Below are 27,420 nucleotides of genomic sequence, written 5' to 3'. Positions count from 1 at the left end.
TGTTTATTTTTGTCCCCTGTCCCTCAAGTAGGGAGGAACATTTTACTTGTTAGTACATGTTATGCTTCAATTTGTATACATGTGTTCTCAACATAAATTGCATAAAATCTAACACAGTTTTCCTATTGGAAATTAAATGGATATCAGGCGATAGAATTATAAAAAGAAATTTTAGACAAACATTTATTAAACTTTAATTTTTTCAGAAAATGTTATTCAGAATTTAGAACTTAATTTTATTAATTAGAATTTGTATTTAAACTTTTAATTTAACAGATACTTTAAAATTTTTGAGCAAGATAATATTTGCTCAAATAGGGAAATAATAGAAAATTTTAATTTCAATTTTTTTATTTACTTTATGTGGTTGATATGCTATGTACTAGATACATATTGTACATTTTATGTAATACTTTTGAAGATTATTGCCAATAATTATATATTATACAAAAATCTTGATTATAGCAACATAATAATTACTTAAAATGAACCCTAAAGTATTTCCATTTTATACTTTATTATTTAAGAATTTAAAATATATTTTGCATGTTATTATGCTGTACTTTAGATCATTGCCCCTTGCCTCTGAAGACTCAGACATTTTACACTACATGTGGACTAACTTGTTAGCTAACCAAAGTCTCATAGTCTTTCTTAGACGATTTCTGGGTTACAGACCAAAGGCATTTTATTACTCAGAGCAGCGGTGGTAGCCAGAGTATCAGCATTTTTGTGGTGGTTACCCGAACCCCAGTTCCCATGGAGAGACCCAAAGAGGGCCAGGGGGTTGCATTAGAAGGAAAGAGCCCTAAACTTGGCAAACCAAATCATTAGCAACGAGAGGAAGCATCCTGTCCTTCACTTTAGTGAGCAACTCTATCTTCCAAGGTTATTCTCCGTACAGAATTCTTGAAAATGTAGTCTGAAACAAAGGGCCATCAGTATCTCTGCTTACAAAATGTGCAGAAACGTGAGAGACCTATGGAAGATTGTCTCTAAATCATTACTGCCAATAAAATGTAAATTATGTAAAAATCATGATTCTAATGACTTTTAAATTTTCTGGAATAAAACCTAAAAACCTCATATAAAAATATTCAAAAAATGTTTTTCAAAAAAATTTCCTCATCCTTGGGGCTGGCCCCGTGGCCGAGTGGTTAAGTTAGCGCGCTCCGCTGCAGGCGGCCCAGTGTTTCGTTGGTTCGAATCCTGGGCGCGGACATGGCACTGCTCGTCAGACCACGCTGAGGCAGCGTCCCACATGCCACAACTAGAAGAACCCACAACGAAGAATGCACAACTATGTACCGGGGGGCTTTGGGGAGAAAAAGGAAAAAATAAAATCTTTAAAAAAAAAAAAAAAAAAATTTCCTCATCCAAATCTTCCCTGCTCATTAACAGAACACCCAGATGTATGCAATAAGGATTAAATTCAGTCATTTTTGATATTTTGCATACTTTCACTTATATAAGAACCATAGCTTTACATATGTCCTTTGTTTTAAACTTTTCCCCTTACAAGATAAATGTGTCATAGTACATTAGCACAATATATTTTATTTAACAGTTTGTGGATTTATTTATAATCTTCAATATTTAGATATATTGTATAGGAGTCTCTATTTGTATTCTTGTTAGAATGTCAATAGCATTTTTTGTGTTAATTTTACACTTTCTACTATAATGTTCCTTTGTGCAATCTAGTTGTCAATAATATGGTTCTAGACACCTCTTTGAACTATAATTCACTGTCTAATTGGAGTAGGTTGGCTGAGCTACTATTTACCATTGCTCAGGTCACTGGAATAGTTTCATTAGTCCTGTGACCATTTTGCATCATTGAACTAAAAACACTTTTTTTGTTTAGCAAATGTCTTAATTTAAATTAATAATTTGATATATGTCATGTGTGAGTCTTCAGATTACTGTTCAAAATAACAGAAGCATTCACGTTGGGGAACATTAGGAATAAATTCAAGGTTTGAGACTGGACCAGGTATGTCACTAAACGCATACAAGAGCAAAAGCTGTAAGTCCCTGCATCAAACAGAAAAGATGTATAAAGTTTGCTTTGCCTACTGATTTAAAGGTTATTTTTGATTTCTCTATATTTCCCCATCTGACAAACTGTTATAGGAGACACATAGAAAGAGAAATTGCTGAAATCTCAGTGTCCTGTGTTATTAAGAGTTAACAGTATACAAATGCATGTTAGAGATTGTGAGCAAACCATGCAATTGGAGGCACTTGTGTCTATAAAGCTTAGAGGCTAATATCTCAGAGGACAATACACAGGCTTTGAGTGTTAATGTATAATTGTAAATTGTCAGGTGGGATTGAACGTTGAATCAAAATCACAGTGACTTCCAAGAAATTTATAATTATGCAGAACCTTTCTTAAGGAACAGAAATTGCTCTCAAAGAGATAATCAGAAACTAATGCGCTTTAGTATATACATTTATTGCTGTTTCAGCACCACAGTTTCCCTTTGTATGTACAGGAAAAAGCTGCTAAATATATACTTCTAATTTTTAAAAATAATTTGTTTTCTGTGCAGTGATTTTTACCTTAGTAATTTGAGATTCAGGTTAATGTACCCCTATAGAAAATTTGAATTTGTAACAGTATGTTTCCTGATGTGTTTGATTAAGACAATTGTGCCTATCAAAAATTCAAAGGAAGCTCTGCTAACTGCACTCTAGAAAAGACAGTGCTAATGCCGTCAATAATTAGTTATTATCCTAAGCTCTATCTATAACATGTTGTTTACACTAAAAAAGACCTGAAATTAAAATCAATTACAGCTTCAGAGCTACTAAGAATTAATATATTATGTATTAGTTTAGCAAATTGCTTCACAGAAAACATGCAGCATTATATAATCAATAAGAAAACTTTATTTCACAAAATACTCCATTACAAGGGCTTCAAAAAGTTGAAAAATAATTAATTGAATTTACTCAATTAATTTACATAAATATTCAATAATAAAATAGTTAAATAAAATACACCTTGTTCACTGGATTGTATATTTATTTAATTGGGTAACTATTTAACTACATATGAAAAGACTACATTGAATGACAAATAATAATAACAATAATGAAATGTATAAGTATATAAACAGTCAAGTAAAATTACATGAAAATGTGAACAAATAGAAAAATAGTAGGACCTAGAAAAATAAAAAACTTGTGCTGGAGAAGTGAGCACATGAATATATATTCCTCTTTTGTAAAATACTTTTTCAGGTTGCTGCATTAACATTTAAGTTATAATTAATATTAAAAGATGTTTATGTAGGATGGCAGAAATTCAATCTTGAATTATATTCAGTTCCATATCATTATGGAAATAAATCAGTGTAGCCAAGCTTGCATATCTTTTTATGGTCGTTGTAAAAATATAAAAGAGCAGATCTTCTAAAGGAGAACTATGTTTCATTACATACAATAATATTTGTTCACCATTTTTAGTAGTAGTTAGTGGCTCATAACATATTTGGTGAGCATAAATATAACATGTAATTAACTCATTTTGTTTATCCATACCTAGAATGCAAATTTATTTTCAGTGGTGAGAAATAAAGATAAGAAAAGAAAATATCATTTTTAGTTTATATCCTCTATGAGATGAGTTCTTTTCATCCCCATTACATTGATGAAACAACTAATATTTCATAGTAGCTTGCCAGAGTTGCTATAAAAAAAGTCCTATAGATTGGATGGTTCAAAAAGCAGAAGTTTATTCTCACTGTTCTGGAGGCTAGAAGTTCAAAGTCAGGGCGTCAGCAAGGTTGGTTTCTTCTGAGGCCTCTCTTCTGGGTTTGTAGACGGCCATCTTCTCCCTGTGTCTTCACGTGATCTTCCCTCTGAGCATGTCTGTGTCCAAATTTCCTCTTCTTATAAGGACACCAGTTATGACTGGATTAGGGCCCACCATAATTACTTCATTTCAGCTTAATTATCTCTTTAAAGTCTTTTATCCAAATACAGTCACAATCTGAACTGCTGGGGATTAGGACTTCAACGTATAAATTTTTGAGGACACAATTTAGTGTTGATAAGCTGATAAGCTTAATTAACCTTCCTAAGTTCGTGCAGGAGAGCTGGTATTCTGTACTTTCAGAGACTATTTTGTCACAAAGAAAAGACACAGCAAAATATTTTAAAATAAAGGAAATAGAATGTCTTCTTTCCAAAGCTAATAAAATCCATCATCACAAAATATATCATCATGCATGGCAATATATATAAAAATAAATTGATCGTCTGTGCCTCAGGATGACATTACACAACAATTGGCTTAGCCTTTTTCCTTCCAGAAGTCGTCATCTGAATACCAGTTACATATTTATATGAGTATACTGCTTAGAAGTTTTCTCTCATGAATGCCCCTCTTTTGTGGTTCATTAAACCATATCCTAAAGATTTCAATACATTAACTTCCAATTTCATCTCATTATTTTTTTCAATATCCTCTTTAATATTGCCCATTTAAAAATCATATAATTGAGTATATAGATAAAAAGCCACTTTAGGTAGCTGATATTATGGATTAAGTATGGGTTACAATAGCATTATATGATATAATTGCTCTTATCTGTGTTGTAAGGTAGTTGAACTCATCTTTTCTCCTCCTTCTCATGCCCTTTATCCACAATTTTTTATTGCTCATTTGTCTCCCTTCTCATCTTGCCCTCACCCATGCCTGTCCTCCTTCAAGTGACCTTTCTAATTTCTTCCTACTCAATTAAAAATACTTCTCATTATAAATGTCAAGGCTAAAATTTAAGAGGAAAATCATCTTATTAAGCAAATTGACCTCAACTGCAACCCACTGATAACTATTTGCATTTTATACACTCTTACTTCTTAACAAGAATATACTTTCTTCCAATTAGTGACTTTCCATATTGAGTAACAACAGAAAACCTAAAATCTTCTCACCCTATGATTGAGTTAGGATGTTTGTAGTTACTTTTAAGTTCTTCACTAATGAACTAGAATATTTTTAAAATAGCAATGCGGCCCTCTGTGATATGACTCAAGATTGATCTAAATCTGTAAGCTAGAGCAAAGTATGTGACCCAATACTGACCACTGAGCTACAGGGGAGACCTGCTTTGTATGGGGTCAGGGCTTTGAATGCCCTTGCCCATTCTTTCTGGGTACACAAAATATAAGGCCCTGATTGCTCTTTACCTGGGCCATTTTTCAGGGTGTGTTTGCAGTGACCAATCTTGAGGGATGAAGTAACGTCTCCTTAAAGCACAGACTTATACTTGCTTATTCCTTGCCTATTCATAAAAAAGAGCAACTTTTCCAAGCTCAGTGACCTTCAGTTGTCACACAAACCCAGAGCATGCACAGCGTTCATCAGGGCCCATACTGCATCATCCCCGTGAGGTTTGGGGCGAGGAGAACCAGTGCAAATTCTGATTCTCCTGTTCCTGCTGTGCCATGAGTTAAAAAAGCCTACGTCTCTGATCAGAAATCTTGTGTCTTCTGCCAGCACCGTCAAGACTGAAGTTTCTGACATTTCACTGTACCCTACTTACAAGTTAATAAGTTAGTCTATTTCTTTTTCATAGGTATTGGCAGAATACACTGAATAATATTTATTTTCTCATAAGAGAGAAGCATGTGAAAAGCCTGTTTTGCCCCCCTCAACAGCCTTCATGCAATAGTCATCTTGTTAACTTTAAATGCATTATAAACCTCAAAGGAGTTAAGAGAAAGGGGATAATAATGAAGACTGGGGGAAAAAAGGAGGAAGGGGCAACCTCAGAAAAAGTTTAAGATCAATTTTAAGTGAATTAAACGAGTAAAAATACAACTGTAGATGTCAGTAGCCATAGAGTGGCATGGGCCACCATCCTTATTTATGTTAATGCATGCCACTCTCCTTACTTGTTGTACATTTTGAAACCCATCACTGCGTTACATCTGGGCCATATTAAGACCCATGTGTGAATCACTTAGTGCCTACATTTTTAAGAAGGGACAGTAATATTTAGAGTCATAACTTTAGGAACACACTTTTCTAAAGTCTAACACTTTGATCCTTCATCAAATTATCATACCTCCTACATTAACAGTGTTAAATTTCAGTTGACAGCTAACCTCATAGTAGGTCACATATCAAGTCTGGAAAAGACGAATGAAATTCCATTCCATGTTGCAAGACCCAGTCTCTTGCTAGTCTCCTCTGCCACCTACTATGGCATGTTTGCTTGTTCCTTATTCTCCTTAGTATGTTTCTCCTGGGTGGAAGAAGATTGTAAGTTCCAAACACCATGCCCCCATATGAGTATGTCCAGGGAAAAAAGACAAAGAGACTAAAGCAAACTTCGTTTTTTGTCTGGCTTTTTTTATCAGGAAGGAAATGCTTTCACAGAGGGTCCTAGCGCACTCCTTCTTACAACCCTAACTTCAGTGGAAGCTGGGAAAGTGGATATTTGGGAAAAGGAAGCAAGCTTTTCATGTTACGGTTACGACATTTGCTGTCTTTCAAGGTTAATATTTCTTACCCTAGAGAGGACTTAATGTGACAGATAATTTTTAAAAAATTCATGTTTATTGAGGTATAATTGCATACAGTAAATTGACCATTTTAAAATGTACAATTCTATGAGTAACCAACCCACAGTAATAAAGGCATTGAATGATTGCATTACTCCCCAAAAATCTCTCCTGCCCCTTTGGAGTAAGACTCCTCCCCAACCCATCTCCAGTCAATCACTGATCAAATTTTTATTTCCTAAAGTTTTTCTTTTTCCAGAATTTCATATAGGTAGTATTGCGAAGTATCCACTCTTTTGTCTGTGGTCTTTCACTGAGCCTTAGCTTAACACTTTTGGTATTCATCCAACAGTTTGTTGGTTTTCTGAGAAGTATTACATTGCATTAATTTAACACAATTTGTTCATTCATTCACCTTTTGATAGACTTTTGTGTTGTTTCCAGTTTTGGGTACTGTGTACAAAGGTCTTAGTGTGTACTTAAATGGTTGTGTCTCATAGTAGGGTAAGTTTAACTTTATGACAAATCTTCAAACTATTTTCTAACTTTGCTATACCATTTTGCACCCCCACCAGTAATATATGAGTTCCAGTTGCTCTGCATCCTCTCCTGCACTTGGTATAGTCAGTTGTTCTATTGTTATTTTTTTTCTATTTTACTCATTTTAATAGATGTTGGTGAGTGATAGTATCATTGTGGTTTTAGTTTGCATTTTCTTACTAAGAATAATTTTGAACCTCCCTTTGTGTATCAATTTGATATTCATATCTCTTTTCAGGTAAAGTGTAGGTTCAAATTGATTATCTGTTTTTAGCTAAACTGTTTATTTTCTTATTATTGAATTATGAGAATTCTTTATAATTTCTGGATGCAAGTCCTTTACCAGATATGTGCATTGTAGATATTTTGTGTCATTTCCATAGCTTATCTTTTCATTTTCTTAACAGTGTTTTATTGAAGACAGAGAATCTTAATTTTGATAAAGTTCAAATTATAACTTTTTCTTTTATATTTCATATTTTTTGTGTCCTAAGTAATTCTACATAGCCACACATCACAAAAGTATTTTTCTACTTTTTCTAAAAGTTTTGTAGCTTAGCTATTATAATTAGCTCTATGATCTATTTCACATTTTTTAAAATATGTATAGCATGGAAATCGTGGTATGAGATCATTTTTTTCTATATTTATATACAATTGATTCAGCCCTATGTGTTGAAAAGAACATGTTTTCTCTCTTGAATTATTATTTTTCTTTTGAAAATCAATTGTCCCTAAATAAATGAGAGTGTATCTTGATTCTTTCTTCCAGTGATCTATATTTTCATCCTTTGCCAATATCACAATGTCTTGATTGTGTAATTTTACGAGTTTTTAAATCAGATAGTATAAATCCTCCAATCTTTTTCTATATTTTCAGTCTGCATTGATAATTCTAGGTCTTTTGCTCTTCCATATTGATTTGTATTCAGACTGTTGATTTAAAAAAAAAATACCTGCTGAAATTTTGATCGAGATTTTGTTGAATCAATTTGACATCTTAACAATATTGTATCTTCTCATCACTGTACTTGATATATCTTTATATTTTCATAGAGTTTCTTAATTTTTTCCACCAAAGTTTTTGGATTTCAGCATATATATCTTGTGCATATTTTGTTAGATTTATTTCTAAATATTTCATTTTTATTGGTGATATTTATATTTTATATATCTATGTATGCCGCCCTGGTGGTCTAATGGTTAAGATTCCACACTCTCACCATCACAGCTTGAGTTTGTTTCCTGGTCAGGGAACCACACCACCTATCTGTCGGTTGTCACAATGTGGTGGCTGTGTGTTGCTGTGATGCTGAAATCTATGCCCCTGGTATTTCAAAAACCGGCAAAGTCACCCTTGCTGGACCCCTGGTGGCCACGTTTCAGCGGAGCTTTCAAACTAGACAGACTAGGAAGAAGGACCTGATCACTCGCTTCCCCAAAAATTGGCCATAAAAACTCCATGAACAGCAGCAGAACGTTGTCTGATATAGCACCAGAAGGTGAGAGGATGGTGCAAAAAGCCTGGACAGGGTTCCCCTCTGCCATACACAGAGTCACCAGGAGTCGGAATCCATTCTGTGACACTAACAACAATACGTATTGCTTATTGCAGTTTCCAAAAGTTTACTGCTAGTTTATAGAAATAATTTTAATTTTGTATATTGAATTTATATTCTTGGACCTTGCTAAATTCACTTATTACTTATAGTAGGAATTTTTGAAGAAAGCTCAGAATTTTCTATATCACCAATCATGCTATCTGTAAGTACAGCAGTTTTTTTTTTTCCTTTTTAATCTGTATGCCTTCCAGTAAAATGTAAAACAGAATGTTCTTGCCTTGTTCTTGAGCTTAGAGGAAAGGAATACAGACTTTTGCCATCAACTACGAAATTAGCTGTAAGGTTTTATTGCAAGAGAACATTTGTTGCAGCTTTCTACATCCTAAGTGGAAGTGGAAGTCCTGATGAGCCGTTGTAACTGTGATAATGCCTTGGAAGTATCATTACCACTTTCTATGCAAGGGCCAGAGGTGATGCAAAGTGCCGGTAGTGCCCCTACTTACCCAGTGCTTGGGACAAGCACAAAGAAAAATGAGATTTTGCTGAGAAATAGTGAAAAAAACTTGGTAGGAAATTTTGTTAGGAAATTTTTAGTGTCTTCTATAGCTGCCTTTTCACTTCAAATAGACATGTTTCCTACACTGTTTCCAATGTTTTATATTTCTTTATGAAGTAAATACCCTTGTGTATATTTGAAAAAACTACAAATTGATTTTGAATCTGTGTTTCACCAAGGTCTTAATATTTTTCTTTGGGCAGTTGGATTATCAATGATTATATATATTATACATAATATAAAATATATAATATATACACATATAATTTTCCCTAAACATTTCATTGTAGGTATTAAGAGAGCATGCTGGAACTAAAATACCTATAAATAAGATATATACATGAAATAAGACCCACAATGCAATATTCAAAACTCAATATGCTAAATAAAACATTGTAAGAATGCACTGAGTTCTACTCTTATAGCACTCGAAATATTTTCAACATTTATACTTTTATTTTGGATTAGTTTAAATGTGAGCATATGTAATGCAAAATAGAATTCTTCTGAAAATGTTCCTTGCTCAAATGTGATATAGCAAGCATTATAGACAGGGAACTACAGTAAAGGGAATGTGCTCGGGGTATCTTCTGAAAAAAGTCAGAATGAACAGAACATTAATCTTGTAAGTACCTTTAAAAAGCAGAAAATAAAAAGATTATAAATACTGAAGGGCACACTTTGGGAAACAAGGAAAAGCAAGAAATATGAGGTGAATTTTACAGTGTAATATACTCTGCAGAATTGAGATTTGTAAGTCATTATCTAAGAAGAAATCGAAAAAGCCTTTAGCAAAATGTAAATAGGCAAATAAGAATTGGAATTGCATTGCTAAAGGAGTTAACAATAAAACAAAAAAAAGACAGGGGAATTGCTGTTTTAGAAATTAGCTAAAATTCACTTAAATTGCTGAATCTGGTATTGGTCATGCTAATTTAAGAATAATATAATTTTAAAAATTCTTCATAAACTATCAAAAATGAATGCCAAATCACTGATTCATTCTTAAGGAACAGCAAAACAAATGTAGCCAAAGGAAGAGCAGCTTAGGGAGAGGGAGGAAGCATATTTCACTTTTTAAGATCATGGCAAATGTTTATTTCACTGAAAATAGACTGTTCTTATTCATTTTATTCATCACGGCTGCAATCCTTTCTCTCTCTCTCTTTTGTATGTGCTGTGCCATATTGAAGTAGTTACAGATGTCAGATGAAATGGGCACTAGGAAAGATCTAGCAATGAATGGCATCTGGACTGCATTGTGGCCTCACTTATCACCAGATGTGGTTAGAAAGCAACTGCTAATTTCCCATTTCATATCAGATTAAATAGCCACTAAATATTCTGTAAAACTTCTGGTAAATGGCAATAAGACAAACATTCTTTAAACAGTTTTGATTTGTATTCTCTGTTGGTCCTGAGAGCTTCACAAACCACTGGCATTCAGCCCTAACAGATGTCCTGACCCCTAGGGAATTTCAAGAGCCTACCACACTGTTGTGCACCCCGTGAAGGTTAAAAGACTTTGTGTTGCTAACTGGCTTCCCTTCTGTTTTCTTGCACCTGCCTCAAATCCTTTCTAGAATAGAAGATCAGACAGATAGACCATATAGAGATAATGACAGATGATGGATGATAGATAAATAAATAGAATCATCTACATCTAGCACAATACTGGGCACTGCGAATGATCAAAAGGCAAAACCAAAGCAACAACAAAATAAAATAAACTAATTAAGAAAAGAAAGAGTTTTAAATTTCAAGTGATGATACTATGGATATTTTGCAAAAGGGCCCCACCAGTCCCTGATGAATCAAATATGTGACTTCTAATCGCACAAGAGAGTACTTGATCAGTAAAGAAACTGGTCGTAGACATCCTCCAATTCTCATTGCATTGCAGGAAAACTTTCACATAAATAATCACAAGAACTCAGATTACTATAAAACTCTCAATGGAGAAAGAATTAAGGCTGCCATTTGAGAGTGAGTAATAGTAAGAAGTGTGGGAATTTTTGGTGAAAAAATGAGATAGCTATCTATGCAAGCAGGAGAGATTGAGCTAGGGGATATCAGCATCACTGTTGGGGAGCAGTAAAGGTTCATTTAAGCTGACAGTCGTATCTTTCAAGTGTGTCTTTAGTCATATTCAGCAGCACTGTTGTAGACACGAATTCAGTGAAAAATTGGACAAGGAGGATGATGGCAAGGAAGTTGATATGTGTGCAATAGAATGATACCAATGATTTATCATGGAATTTAAGCTATGAATTCATCAAGAGTTTATGAAGAGCAAAAGTAGCAGGATCAGTGCATTGAAGAACACAGTGAAAGTCAAAGGATTGTTAAAATAGAGGTGTTAAAAGGAGGAGGTGGTGAAGGGAGAGTGAGAAGTTTGTAACCGAAGCTGTGGAGGGGTTGAAGTATTGATAATAATGAGAAGGCCATGACAATGGGAGTGAGAAATTAAGGAAGGGTAGAGATAATGATCATTATAACAGAGAAGCTCAAGAAATAGAGTTTTAAACATTAAATGTTTCATGTATATGGGGTCTTGAAATCAATTTAAAAAAAAGATTAGAGGGCCAGCCGTGGTGGCCTAGTGGTTAATTAACATTCAGCACACTCCACTTCGGCAACTGAGTTCGCTTCCCAAGTGTGCAAGTATGGACCTACCCTGCTCTGTTAGTGGCCATACTGTGCTGGCAGCCCACATACTAAAAAATAGAGGAAGATTGGCACAGATGTTAGCTCAGGGCGAATCTTTCTCAGCCAAAAAAAAAAAAAAAAAAATTTAGAGACTGACAATGAGCTAAAATCAGTCTTTTACTAATGATATGTAATTATGTCTTTCATTTTATGAAATTAAAACTGAAGCTCAATTAGAGTTTGCAATTCCTTAGAGGTCATGTAATATGTAAACTATAAAATATGTGATTTTGTGACTCTGAAGAATAGTTTCTCCAATTTTTAAATAATAGTCTTTATAACATAATCTAACCTATTTATCTATGGGGAATATGTTTTAGTAGGACAAAAAAGTAAAAACTTTGGAAAATTAGCCTGTATATTAATAATCCAATAAGCTAATTTGAAAAATATTGGTAGCTAATATTCGAGATGTATTCTTAAATAATAAACTTACAAAAGAAACAAATATCTTGTTACTTAGGATTCTTTAAGCTTATGAATATTTTACTCAAGTAATAAGCACAGTGAATGTGTTCAAAATGAAAATAATTTACAAAACGTGAATTTTTATATACATATGCCTTTATAATAATTCAAAGAAATTTAATGTAAAAATTAATATTTTATTCTAATTCAATTTAAGTTTATCCTAAGAAAAATAAGTCAGTAAAGATATTGGGCAAAAATGTTCACTGTTAGCCTTCAGAGGAATAAAATAGACACTAAATCAAAGAATGTATAATACTAATTTTATTTTCAAAATGAGTTCCCACACTTAAAAAGTCCATAGATTTTTCATACAAAGGGAAGAATATATCCATTTAAAACAGATTTCAAGTAGTGGGTTAGTCTTGCTCTTTTAAAAGTGTTTTAAAAATATGAAATAAATTGAATATTGTCAAGGTAGATGGCTGTTATATAGTTGCCTTTAATGTGAGTCTTAGTTAATTGTATATATATATAATAAAGACCTTCATAATGTTTCATTACTTTTAAGTAGTTATAACCAAATTCTACTAAAATGTGTTACTAAAAAGTCTACAAAACACTTACTCTATTTAATAGATAAAACATGCCAGGGTTCAATTTCTGGTTTTGACATTGATGAGTTTTGTGATCTTGTTCTCTCTGAGCTGAAAATTACTCATTAATAAGATGGGAGATTGGCAGAGACCATTTTATATCATTAATACCTTTCAAGTTCAACATTCTATGAACAATTTAGATATAATCGGATTTCTGATGTGCTTGGATGTGCTTAAAAAGAGCTGCAAAGAAACATTAATTTCGATCTTTGTTAACAATATCAACAAATCGGGTCTAAATAATAGGTCTCAAAACTATCGAAATTATAAGAGATTAGAAACTAGTGAAGTTTAAAAAAGTGAAAGCTTATTAGTATTTCGGAACCACTCCATTAAAATGCGGAATATTATGAAATGAATTCTCAATCATTGCTGTTCAGAGAGTCCCGGTGATGAAAGGGAAGTAGTTACATTCAGGTAAAGGATATAGTGACCTGGATCCATATGGGTTCAGTGTACACGGTTATATATTGAAACTGACCAAGTTTGAATTTTTCAATAACTAGATGTTTCTAGATATGTAGTCCAAACATCAGTGGATTCAATTTTTTGTCAATTAACAGAGAAACTAGGGAGCACTTACTATTTATTTGGTGTACATTCAATCAAATCACATGTTTGTAACCTCCACTCCATACAAATATTACCGTTTTAAAAAGAAACAAAAATTCTATTGATTTCTTAAATATTAAAAAGAAAAAACATAATGCAATTATTGTTTAAGCAGAAACAAACATGAAGTTCTCGGAAGTCAAATTAAATACCGTCTACACAAACAGATTACAAACACACACTTATTTAATTCTGTTTATTTTACCTGGTAACCACAACCTAAACCCAAATTTTAGCTTTATGACAACTAAAAATTAAGGAAGCAGTTTATTACATTAGAAATTTTCAAACTAATAAAAGCCATCACTAAGATGGATTAGTAGAATGTTTTCTAATGTTTTAAAATTTGGAACAATACTCTTTAAGCTTTATCAATATTTTCCAGAATATACTGTACAACCAGGATTTATAATCTGTTTTAGATTATATAATGTCTCTGCATGAAAAGACATTGCAAAAAGGAATACTTTAGAAGATAATGAAATAATGTGGTAATGATGAATTCTGCTCCATTATTATGTAATCTAGGTTCACCATTCCATTAAGAACACACATTAGACACTAAATTTCCAGGTTTATTGAATTTTGACAAATTAAATTAAAGATTTCTTGAATATCACACATTTTAGAAATTACTGATAAATTAGAACCTTCACATATTTTTAAAATTTTTATAATGCAAATTGGAAAATTGCTTAGCCTAATAATTCTTTTACTTCATACTTCATGTATTCATAGATTTAACCATCATGGACCATAGATTAAACATGTATTACAGTAATTTTGTATTGGCACTTTCTTCCTTATGTCCCTTTATCCTTCATTTTTAGATGAAATGATTAAATTATCCATATCTTATTCCTATTTCAAATTGATTATACTATTACTCAAAATAATGTGGTCTCTCCACATTTAAAGTGCAGCAAAGAGCACTGACAACTGGGCACATCTTTTTGAGAACGGTCTTTTTTGAGACTAGCTATGGTTTTTATTCTGATAGCTCCTGCTACATGGCAAAGGAGTTTATCCTCTGAGGATGTGTGTAAATCAAGAAGAATAGTTTTCTTTTGGCATTAACATTTGAGACAAATAGAATCCTCGTTGTGTAAAACATATCTCTAACTTTAAATGGAGAAGTATAGCTTAACTAAAATGCATCAATTTTATTGAGATTAGAATCAAAGTGTAGAAGACAAGAACTAAATACCCAAGTCTATCATCAATTAGTGGGAAGTCTTACCATTACTTGGAACATCAAGATTTAACAATAGGCTAAGCAAAGAATAAAAATGATAAAATCAAATCAAAACTGAGGAACAACAGCAAGATCTCTGTGTGCCCACATCTTTGTATGATCCCATGGAAATGTAAGGTGAAGAAACACACAGGGAGATTAACTGGTCACTTCAGTGGAAGGAGAGGGGAAGGTGTATGTATTGTTTTCTTCAGACAACTTTGCTGTTTCACTAGAGCAAAATTTATCTAAAAATTAATTTTAAAAAAATAAATAACCTTCTGTCTTTTTCTTCAGTAAGTCAAATGTTCAGGTATTGTAGTGCGTGCATTATTTTAGGTACTGTATCTATTCTTCCACTTTTATAGAATAGAAAACACGTGTAAGAATGACATTGATGGAATTGTAAGTTATTACTCTCCCTGTTCCTCTTTTTAATGTAAAAATATACCTTGGGACTGTACAGACATCATCACATTTAGATGGATTTCATTCTTGTTTTTTTTTTTAATGTTACTTCCCAAATTAGTCACATTTCTGTTTTGTTTTTTTTTTAAGATTGGCACCTGAGCTAACATCTGTTGCCAATCTTTTTGTTTTTCCTTCTCCCCAAAGCCCCCCAGTACATAGCTGAATATTCTAGTTGCAGGTCCTTCTAGTTGTGCTATGTGAGACTCTGCCTCAGCATGGCTTGATGAGCAGTGCTAGGTCCACACCCAGGATCTGAACCAGTCAAGTCCTGGGCTGCTGATGTTAACCACTTGGCCACGGGTTGCCACATCTCGTTCTTTTTTAAGGCTAACATTAATATTCCATTATGTGAATAGCGTATTCTTTACGTAAATAGTTTCTCATTTTTGGATACTTAGTTTGCTTCTAGACTTGTTGATATTACACACAATGCTGCAATGAACATCTTCACACTTACAAATGGCATTCTTTTGTATTAATAGCCCTATTATAAATTAAGCAAAAAATGTGCACTTTAAAGGTTGATCAATGTTAGATTGCCCTCCAAAATATTGCCTTAATTATACTCCCATCTCTCAAATTTTTACCATATTACTATCAAACTTTAAAAACTGTTTTGTTTTTGTATATCTTTAATTAATAATTAATGCAGTATACCTTCAGATGCTTATTTTCAATTTACTTTTCAGTGTTTATGAAACCTCTGTTAATAGGTTTTACCTATATTTTTAAAATATTGAGTTGTTGATCTTTTCTTACTGAATATTAAGATATCTTTGTAAATTAATTATTCTTCTGTCATATTTCTGCAGTTTTTGTTTTTATTTACAAGGAATTTTCAATTATTTGAGGTACTAATATTAATTAATCATTTACCTGATGACTTCTGCATTTTGACCACATTTTGAAATCATCATTGGCAGTTTCTGTTCTCCAGATTTTTCCAGTGACAAAATGCAGTTCTATGGAACACAGCAAAAATGGAAAATAGTCTGTCCTCTTTTTTCAACAAAAGTAATATTTAGATATTAAAATATGCTGGTTTCTTCACAATAGTCATAAAACTTGGTTAAAAAATGCTTAGATCTTTATTCCAAGATTCTCCATAACAAGTTAAAGATGTCATATATTATTTCTAGATAGAATTGAGAAAGCAAAGTAACTTCATCTTCAGTATCCTCTCTCTCTACGTATGTATATCTAATATATACGTATGTGCTATATATACATATATTTATCTAAGTATCTCTCTATATATACATTTTTAATGTATTGTGTGTGTTTATATATATATATATACATATATCAACTCTAGAGATAATATGACCACATCCCTTATCTATTGACTGTCTTTTCTTCTAATCCAAAGTATCAAATATGTTTTATATTAGAGGAGTTAGGTCCATGTGTGTTTCTCCGTCAATCTTGCAAAGATTAGCAACACAACTTTCATTGTTTTTACACATTTCACCAGAAATACATATTACATTTTAATTTAAAATATCTTGCAGACTTTAAATAATATAGAGGCTTCTAAGTATATTTGTCTTTTGTTAAAATTAACATATAAAAAAGCATTGGATATTTATTGGGTTTATTGTAAGAATTTCTTAATAATTATTTGTTTTCATTCCATATTAATATAGAAAAAGAGGCCTTTAAAATGTTTATATACCAATTTTGTTTCATACAGATTTAAGTGTTTAAATCAAACCAGCACATTTTATCTTATTTTTTCCGTATAAAATTATGCAAACTATTTTGTTGGCACCTTAAGCAGATGTTTTACTTTCTATATATTTGGATAAAGATTTACATAAACAATGACCTTGTTTTCTCATTTCCTAATTCACATCATTCCTGACTTTACCCCCCCATACCGCCTATCATTTTCTTACCTATATACTCATGTTCTTATTATTCATTATTTCTTTTAATGTGATAAAAATCCTCTACTTTGGTCTGGGCAAGTGAATGACTGGAGAAAATCACACATGCATTTTATCAATATTTTTTAAAAATCTCATTTGTCTTCTAATTATGGCTCATTTTTATATTTTTTCTAAGTGTCTCCCTCATTTTCTCCCGTGGATATTCTGTTATATTATGTAATACAATCTGAGTTGAACTCTGTACTAGCAATCTTGATATCGTGTTGAAATTGTTTGTGGAGCTCTTTCATCCACCAATTTAGGCACTAAGTTACTCAAGAGTAAAAACCACGACGTACTTATCATGAGATGCAATCAATTTTTGTTGAATATAAGGTCAGTTCTATTAGCTAATTTCCTTTGGTTTTAAATAAAACACTTCTATGCTGCTTTAAGAAATAAAATAAGTAAATGAATAAAAGTAAAACGACAGTGGGAAAGGCACCAACAAATATAATGAAGAGATCCTGGAACAGCGGAAGGATTCTAAGGCCAGACTGAAGAACCAAACCTTAGAATACCAGGAACTGTTCCTCTTCTAAGGATCTCAGGCAAGTTCATGAGGATCCCCTTCTAAAGCCTGCCATTAAGTGGTATCAACCCAGGCTCTGAGTGTCCTGGATTAATATTCAACGTTAAGGAGAGGAAAAAACAATGATAGTCACAATGCAGCATAAATTTCTACTTTTAAATTGTCTATATCTCTATTTTATCCATATAGTTGAGAAATAGCTGCTAGAGGCTCTTTCTGGTATATTAAGGGAAGGTGAATCTGGAATTAAGCAGCCAAACCAAAATATATTTAATGCTCTTGGATGTCAGGGGATTCCACTCTTTTCTTTGAGGATTATTAATTATAATAGCAATCGGAATATATTGAGCAGATGGTACATTGGATACAATATCCTGCTAGACCCTCAAAGGCATGCTGCAAGCTTGGTAAGATTACAGTAATCCCCATTCTGTAGGTCATGAATCTGAGGCTTAGATTATTTCATTAACAATGTTCTAATATTTTCCCATGTGTATGATTTTCCCTCTGTTGTCACATTTATATTGAAAAATTTCACATTCATTATGATATATTACGCATGCTAATCTTTCAATAATATCATTGTGTGCTAAATAACTAACTTAAATTTTATTGAAAATAAACAAATATAGGGAGAAATTGTAAAGGCTACACTTGTTCCTTATGTACAAACTTGCCCTGACAAAAATTTCAATGGTGAGACAAGATAATATAATCTTATATTCAGTAAGAATCGATATATCACTCTTCGAATCTGTACCTGTGTAGGGGATGCAGATTTTTCTCTTTACCTTCTTAGGGCTTTTCAACTGGGCCTGAGAATTAAACTCACATAAAACAGATTAAGAAGATAAATAATTTATATAAATTTTACATGACAAGAGAGCCCTCATAAGGAATGAAGACTCAAAGAAATCACACAATATATGTGCTTTCATAGTAGGTTGAACAGAGAGGCAATTGATCTGTGCACAGAATTCTCTCCATCTCAACTTCTTGTCCTTCATGATAAAGTGTTACTTTCCTTCTGTACAGGGAGGACTTCTTTCATGTTGAAATTTCATCTGCTACTTTTAAGAAAAAGAAGGGCGGTCAGAATGTTTTTCTTGCATTCACTCTCTCTCAAGTGCCCTAAACTCAAAATAACCCTCATGCCAAAGTGGCATATTCTGGGGTGACACATTCAGTCATCATTCACTTACAGCTATGCTTATATCTACATCTATGCCCATGCTTATGTATTAATCTGCTTTTACATCTATGTCACTATCTTACATACATCAACATTTATAATTATATATATTTGTAATTTACCACAAAACAACAAAACTGGGTTCATACTTTTTTCCTGCATCAAAAATTTCAAAACCAAAATGGGACAACATTTGAAGAAATTTGAGCTAAGATTGTCATAAAGCAAAAATTTTACACCAATCTCTGTTGCTTCATATATGGTAACGTTAGGCATATGTCAACAATAAATCTTTGTCCAAATTGCATGTAATATTATCAAAAATATTTTAAATTCCATTTCTTTTCTAGAAACAGGAGAGAGAGAGAGTGTGTATGTGTGTGTGTTCATTTTGGTTTCTTAATCTAGGAAATACAAAATAACAGTTTTTTTCTTTCTTTTCTTTTGTGAGGAAGACTGTCCCTGTGCTAATATCTGTGTCACTCTTTCTCTATTTCGTATGTGTGATGCTGCCACAGCATGCTTGATATGCCGCGTGTGGGTCCATGCCTGGGATCCAAACCCGTGAACCCGAGGCCACTCAAGTGGAGTGAATGAACTTCACCACCACGCCACTAGGTCGGTCCCCTAAAATGATAGTTTTTTTAAATCTTAAGCTAACCATTAATAGAATAATAAACCAGTATGAAATAATAGATGAAAAGTTCACTCTGCAGAGAGTTCTCTTTGCATGTACTATTTATTTTCTGTATATTATTTATTTTTTATTCCTTGAAGTAATAATATATTTTGAGTAGAAATAAATCTTATAGAATTGTGGTAAAAAAAATAGTTTCCTGTTGAAGACTTATGTCTTAAAAGGCAAAGATATGCTATGGTCAAAAATTGTGTGGGTAGCCTCACTGTGAGTTTATGTGAATAAAGCAAAGATTTCTTCAGCTGCTAAGTCTTCCTTGTGAAATTTCCCCTTTGTTAATGACCTACTGACTCCCCTTATCCCATAAATGCCTTTGCCTAAAGCTCTAGTTTGCATGTAATATTTAAGTGGTATACTAACATTGTCATTATCTTGAGTTTGGACTTACCAGTTCTTTTAATTCATGTGCCTACCCCTTCTTGTCCATCACACTCTATACTTCTGGATTGTGAACTCATGTTTAGAGTGTTTTTTCAGGTGGAAATACTGAGAGGCCTGAGTTGAGGGGGTGTCCCTATAGGACTGGCCTGAACTCAGAGTCTAATTGCTCTGAAACTAGATTGGCAGAGGGTGAGAAGAAGGGTGGATTTCTTGTCCGGGGGATTGGGGGAGCTTGTTGTTTAGTATAACTTCCAACCTCAAACCTCTATGATGCTCAGCATAACAGATGTGAATTCTGAGAGTGACCTAGATTTGTACCTATGCATCTGCAAAAGTAGTTAATGTTCCATGTGCTACTGGGAAGGGTTATTTTGCCCAAGTCTAAACTTCCTTTAGAATGAAACTTTGTCAAGGGGTCTTAGTCCCAAATCTTCACTAAATATTTTATCTCCTATCTCCATTAGCATGTATATATTGTAAATTATAATTCCATTTGTCCTGGTACGTATTGAGGTTTAGTAAAACAAAAAAAAAGACATACATATGATATCATCTGTAGTTTTTTCCTATGAATATAGTAATTTTCATTGAAAGAAATTGCATATGAATATCAGTAATGTATATGTATGTATAAATATGTATAAACATGTATATATATATAAACTCACCATAATCACACACCTCAAGCTTTGTAATAGCTCAGAGTTCTTCTAATGATTTCTATGAGTTTCATGACGTCCTTCATCATGACTTTTCTGGTCCATACTCAGCAACAAGGTGGCAATCTCAATGCAAATTCCACTCTTTAATCGGTTCCCATAGATGATCCATTCAAACCGAGCACTTCTTTAATTTAACTGTACTGAAGATTTGGGCTTTCTTTGCAAAGATTCAGATCACTGAGCCTGCAGGCTTCCACCATCTTGCAGGTCTCACCATCCTTTTCTTCCTTCCTTCTCTCCACGTTTAGACCGCATCCTCACCATCCACCACAGGCTCTTCCCCATCTAAGAATTCTTCCTGTGTTTAGGCCTCATCCAGGATAAGCTAATACATCCAAACTCTTTTCAGGATATTTTACAAACACACACAGATTAAGAGGAATTCCAGTGACAGACATTGACGGGAAATTATTTTCCCACTCTTTGCAAGTGTGTGTACAGCTACTTTTTCCGTTGTCCCTTTTTCTTCTCCCTAGGACCACAGAAAGGGAAACTCATTAAGATAATGTCATTGTGGGTGGCAAATTTCACTTTAAATCAATAATGTATCTCATTAACTGGTGGTGTTTGGAGGCTAATATAGTCCCTTTCTTTCTCTGGTGCCTGATCCATCTCACTTCACGCTGCTGGTGATGCTAGCAGTGTTTTTGGATTGCGAGAATATGTTCTTTAGGAGAGGTTTACTCTCAGGCAGAGTACTAGACAAATAAAGGAAGCCTTTCCCCATTAGCATGTGGACTGTGACTCTGAAAGCTGTTGCAAATATGCATATAATCAAGGCAGTACCCCGCCACCACACCCCATCCAAATTTGTGCTGATGTGAACGAGAGAGATTAACAGTTGCTCCAGTTTTGTTGCCAGACATGAAAGAACAGAAGGTGATTTGAGCCAACCTAAACCTACTACGGTGATGTTGCCTATGAAGGAGACGTGTAACCCATTTCTGACTTCCTGATTCATGATACTGTTTTAATTTTGGTCAGGACACATTTGTTCCTATACTCACTAAGTTTATTTACATAAATTTATTCCATTTTGAAAATACAGAAACTTCCTTCTCCTTGGGATGATTTCTTAAAGGTAGATGTTAAAAACAAAACAAAACAAAACAAAACAAAAGCTACTTCAGCCTTTGTTTTATAGCCATGGTCTTCTTAGAATTGCTTTTCTTTTCTAGAAGTCAATATAACTAAATGTTTTCAATCTGAAACAATAAGAAAATAAGGAATTGGAAATTGTGATTTCTCTACCAACAGTGTCACATATACTACAAACCTTACAAAAAAATAAATATTCCCTAACATGATCCTGTGTTTTTTTAAAGAAATGATTCTGTTATATTTGCATTTTATATTCTGAGCAAAATGTTACGGCTTGTGGCCAAGGAGTGTCCTTTGAAAGGTGTCATTGTCAGAGCAAATTAATTCATGGCTCACACTGTGCACTGTCAGCATCTATTGTTATCTTTTTTCTTCCTCCCTGTCATTCAGATTAATAACATAAGTGGTGCTATATGCTCACAGCTCTCTTCTCCTTGTCATTTGACTCAGAATCTCCTTTGGACAAGTAATTTTTTTTTAGCAAATTTAAATGTCCTGCAATGTATCTATGTTTAGATGAAAATGTTATATGATCATTTCTCTCCTGACTACTCTTATTAAAACTAATTTAACAAACCTCTTCAAGTTGTAGGTTTTTATTTCCTAAACACTTCATTGCAGAATGAATTCATTTTTGGTCATAGTCTGGCTCTAAACTTATTATAGCATTGTTTATGACGCTTTTTTAAATGAGCTTTTTATTAAAAATATTGTCAGTAACAACATACACAATATATTCACTTTTCTTAAGTCTCATGTTTATCACATTCTTGCCAGCTGTTTATGGAAATCATCCACACAGTATGAATCTGCATGAAATACAGTGAAAGTGGTAAATTATCCTATATTCAAACATAACTGTAATCAAAGATATGTAACACTTAAATGTGTAAGTGTTAGATTCAAAGGAAGTTTAGTGCTTGTTCCACCGAATAAGGAAAAGACCAGAAACTCTATTGTCATCTTCACTTATAAACCAGAAAGCTTAACAAAGCCAGACAGATAATTTATGGAAGACTTACAGGCTAGACTTGCATTTTGAAGATGCTTTTACAAGTTTTAATGCATGAAACAAAAACTACTATAGGTATTTCAAATATGTTATGATTGTTGGAAAGTCTGAATCTGAAGTCAGGGAACCCCTACTAGGCTTCAGATTCACGTAGTTGCAGCCACTCCTGGAATTCAGAATTCAACAAGCAGCTGTTGCAACCACTCAGAGTTCAGGATACTGCAGGAAGCCATCGCTAATTTCAGAACTGCCCTCCACCCATAAAGCTTGTTCTTACACATTGTCACACAGAGGCATTCTTTTGTACAAACTAACATCAGCCTCCACTGCAGTTTGGGGATAAATAGATTCTGCCTCCCTCTGCCTTCCCAATCTGGCATGGTCTCATTTCCTTGAAGCAACCTAAATCACATCTCAAACATTAGTGGAAAGAGAGTCTGGGAATGTAGCTTTTAGCCCTTCAGTCCTTGAAATATGGTGAGAGTAGGATACAATTGTGGGAATGAAGGCTGACTGTCAGTAGAAAATAACTAGTATAACAAGTATTTCACTGGCAGTCAAGTTACCGTTACTTGAGTTGTGGAAGTGTCCACTTTCTAGAGGGAGAGACTGGTATAATTGGAGTCATAAGATGTGCTCTTCAGCATTATATTGCCCTATCTCTTCCAATCGCCTCTTCAACTTTATGTGAACTCTCTTCCTTTAGAGGGAAGTGAAAATTTGAACATCTAGGCCATTTCATCACCATCCTAGAGGGAGGGAGATAAGATACGTAGTCTTTACAGCTCTGTCTTGTGTCCCAGTGATCCTGAAGAGCTCTGGTTTTCCAAAGCACAAGGGTGGGGTGGGAGGCTAAGAGAATTGTCGATTCCTTGCCAGTCCTCCTCTATGACATGGTGGATGTGAGAGAAAGACCTCTTGGCATTCACCTTCACTCCTTTGTATTATCTCCATCTTTGTATGTGGGAAGAATTTGTGACTTCCTTCTAGCTAATAGAATATGGCAGAGATGATGAGATGTCACTGCTGAGATTATATAACATTACATATCAAGGATGATGGGATATGACTCCCATGATTACTCTATGTTATACGGAACATCATCTTGATAACCAACTTACTCTACAGTCTCTCTCTCTTCATTGCTGATTTGGAAGAATCAAGCTGCCCTGAATCCTTCAACTGCAAGAAAACTAATGCTGCCAATAACACTTGTGAATTGGAATTGATTGGAAACGCCCAGTCAAGCCTTTAGATGAAAACCCAGTCCTTACTGACATCTTGATTGTGACCTTGCAGAAGACCCAGCTAAGCCACACCCAGATTGGTGACTCACAGGGACTGTGAGATAATAAATGTGTGATGATTTAAGATGTTAAGTTTGTGGTGATTTGTCATATAGAAATATAAAACTAATATATGGAGAATTGCAAATGCACTAGAAAATGAGCAATTTTCAAAAGAGAAAATCTTCAAAAGAGCCTAGCATCTTAATGCAGTAAGTAAATAAATTACCATGAGTAAATAAATTATTATAAGTACCCAAGATTATGACATAGTGGATTGCAAGCTCCTCACCTTTTCCCCACTATCTCTTCTCAGGACAAGATAAGGGTCAGCTATTTTGACAAAACTGAAGGGGGTCATAGCATGTCTTTTGCCCTTAAGAAATAAACATAAGATTACTTGGGGCAGTACAGATCTAAGTGTGAATATTATCACTCCATATTAGGTTACTAGTACTGACTTTATAATTGTTATCTTTGTGTAATTCAAGTTAACTTAATGTCTGGTGTAATAAAGGATTTAATCTGTAGTGATTGAAATTAAGTGAAAATAATAAAGGAATTATGAAAAATCTGTATCATAAAAAGGTACAAGAGCATAAGAAAGTCTTTGGGGTACTGAAAATAATAACTACCATGTGTTAAATCTGTACTCTACCTATATTAAGAGTTCAAATCTCAAGAACAATAAAAATGGTGGAATCATCCCCATTTAATAGATGCAGAAAGTGAGATGAAGTTATTAAGTGGCTTGCCTAAGACCAAGAAATTAGTAATTGGTAGTGTTTTATTAAATTCTGAAGCTGATTTTCTACACTAAAAAGGTTACCTCTCTGTTTAAACATCATCCACACAATTATTTCTCCTGAGGATTATGCAGTTCTGAATATTTTTAAATTTTGAAAGAATGTTCCATAAGAAAAAAGTACTTTATGATTTAATTCATATGTTTCCAAAGGAGAAGATTTTAAACATATTAGGATATTCTAATGTAAGAGAGTTATTGTATAGCATTTAGTAATAAAATATCTTAAAATATCATTTTTAGAATATATCAAAAGAGAACATTTAAAGCTTCCATTGAAACTGAAATGATGTTAAAATAACACAAAACAAAACAAACATTATTTAGCACATTACTCAGAACCTAATTATGACTTAAATGGTACCAATTATCCTTAATCATGTTTACTTTCTGTATATTTAGTCATCTGTCTACTATGGCATTTTGCTCTGAGAACACTCTTTCATAATATTTTATTTTTTCAGTGTGGCATGATACAGACTTGCCCACTGACAATATAAAATTTAATGTACTCAGTCTCAATTCGTTCCCAAATTGTGTTTTACAAAATGAATTTCTGTGGAGCAAAAAAAAATCCCTTGATTAAATACATCTGGTCAACACTAGATTACACTGTTTCTGTTCGTGTGCTGCTGATGTTGAAATACATGCTCAGTTGTTCTACTTCCATCCTTCTGTGAGCCTTGCCTGTGCCTTGAGAAGGATAACCTATTGTGAAAACTGATTTCTCAAACTTGTTTGACTGGGGTGGCTTTGAGCACAGAACACCCAGCTCATATTACATACGGCCAGAATTCCCCAAAACACTTCTGGAGAATCCTCTACTTCTTTCAAAAATTTCTAGAAAATCTTAAAGATTTAAAAATTATGTCATGTCCTGTTTGCTTAATTCAATATAGAAACAAGCATAATTTATTTAGCACAGATAGCTTTACTATAATAAAAACTATATATATTTTTATTTGGTGACATTTATGAAGACCACTTATGCAATTAAGACTTGGAATATGTTCTGCATGTGTGAAAAGTTCAGAATATTGATGATAAAAATATAATGCAAGTTATTTTCCACATTTTCTTCATATACATATGTTGAAGATTAAATATTCCTACATTGATATTCCTGTAGTGAAATAGAATATTCTAGTAAATTTGAGATTAATGTTGGCTTTGTAGAATGAGTTGAGAAGCTTTGCCTCTTCTTTAATTTTTTGGAAGAGTTTGAGAAGGATAAGTTTTAAGTCTTCTTTGAACATTTTGGTAGAATTCATCAGGGAAGCTGTCTGGTCCTGGGCTTTTGTTTTTTTGGAAGTTTTTGGTTATGGTTTTGATCTCCTTACTGGTGATTAGCCTATTCAAATTCTCTGTTTCTTCTTGATTCAGTTTTGGAAGGTCGTATGATTCTAAGAATTTATCCATTTCTTCTAGGTTATCCAATTTGTTGGCGTATAGCTTTTCATAATATTCTGTTATAATCTTTTTTATTTCTGAGGTATCTGTTGTAATTTCTCCTCTTTCATTTCTGATTTTATTATTTGAGTCTTCTCTCTTTTTTTCTTGGTTAGTCTAGCTAAAGGCTTGTCGATATCATTTATCTTTTCAAAGAACGAGCTCTTCATTCCATTGACTTTTTCTTTTGTTTATTTTTTAGTCTCTATTTCATTTATTTCTCCTCTAATTCTTATTATTTCCTTGCTTCTACGGATTTGGAGCTTGCTTTGATCTTTTTCCAGTTCCCTTATGTGCACTGTTAGATTGTTTATTTGAGATTTTTCTTGTTTGTTGAGGTAGGCTCGTATTGCTGTAAACTTCCCTCTTAGAACTGCTTTTGCTTTATCCCATAAATTTTGGCACGCAGCATTTTCATTTTCACTTATCTCTGGGTATTTTTTTATTTCTCCTTTGATTTTTTTGTTGACCGAATCGTTGTTCAATAGCATTTTGTTTAATCTCCACATATTTGTGGCTTTTCTGATTTTCTTCCTGTAGTTGATTTCTAGTTTCACATCGTTGTGGTCAGAAAAAGATGGTTGTTATTATTTCAATCTCTTTAAGTTTGTTGAGACTTGTTTTGTGGCCTAATATGTGATCTATCTGGGAGAATGTTCCGCGTGCATTTGAAAAGAATGTGTATTCTGTGGTTTTTGGATGGAATGTTCTGCATATATCTATGAAGTCCATCTGGTCTAATTTGTCATTTAAGGCAATGTTTCCTTATTGATATTCTGTTTGTATGCTCTATCGATTGGTGTAAGCGGAGTGTTAAAGTCCCCTACTATTCTTGTGTTGTTGTATATTTCTCCTTTTATGTCTGTTAGTAATTGCTTTATATATTTAGGTGCTCCTATGTTGGGTGCCTAGATATTCACAAGTGTTATATCTTCTTGTTGGATTGCTCCCTTTATCATCCATTACACAGTGCCCTTCTTTGTCTCTTGTTGTAGTTTTTGTTTTAAAGTCTTTTTTTCTGATTTAAGTATTGCTA

This window comes from Equus quagga, chromosome 6 (genome assembly GCF_021613505.1).
Source record: "Equus quagga isolate Etosha38 chromosome 6, UCLA_HA_Equagga_1.0, whole genome shotgun sequence".
In the NCBI taxonomy this organism is placed as follows: domain Eukaryota; kingdom Metazoa; phylum Chordata; class Mammalia; order Perissodactyla; family Equidae; genus Equus; species Equus quagga.
Note: the sequence above shows the minus strand (reverse complement) of the source record.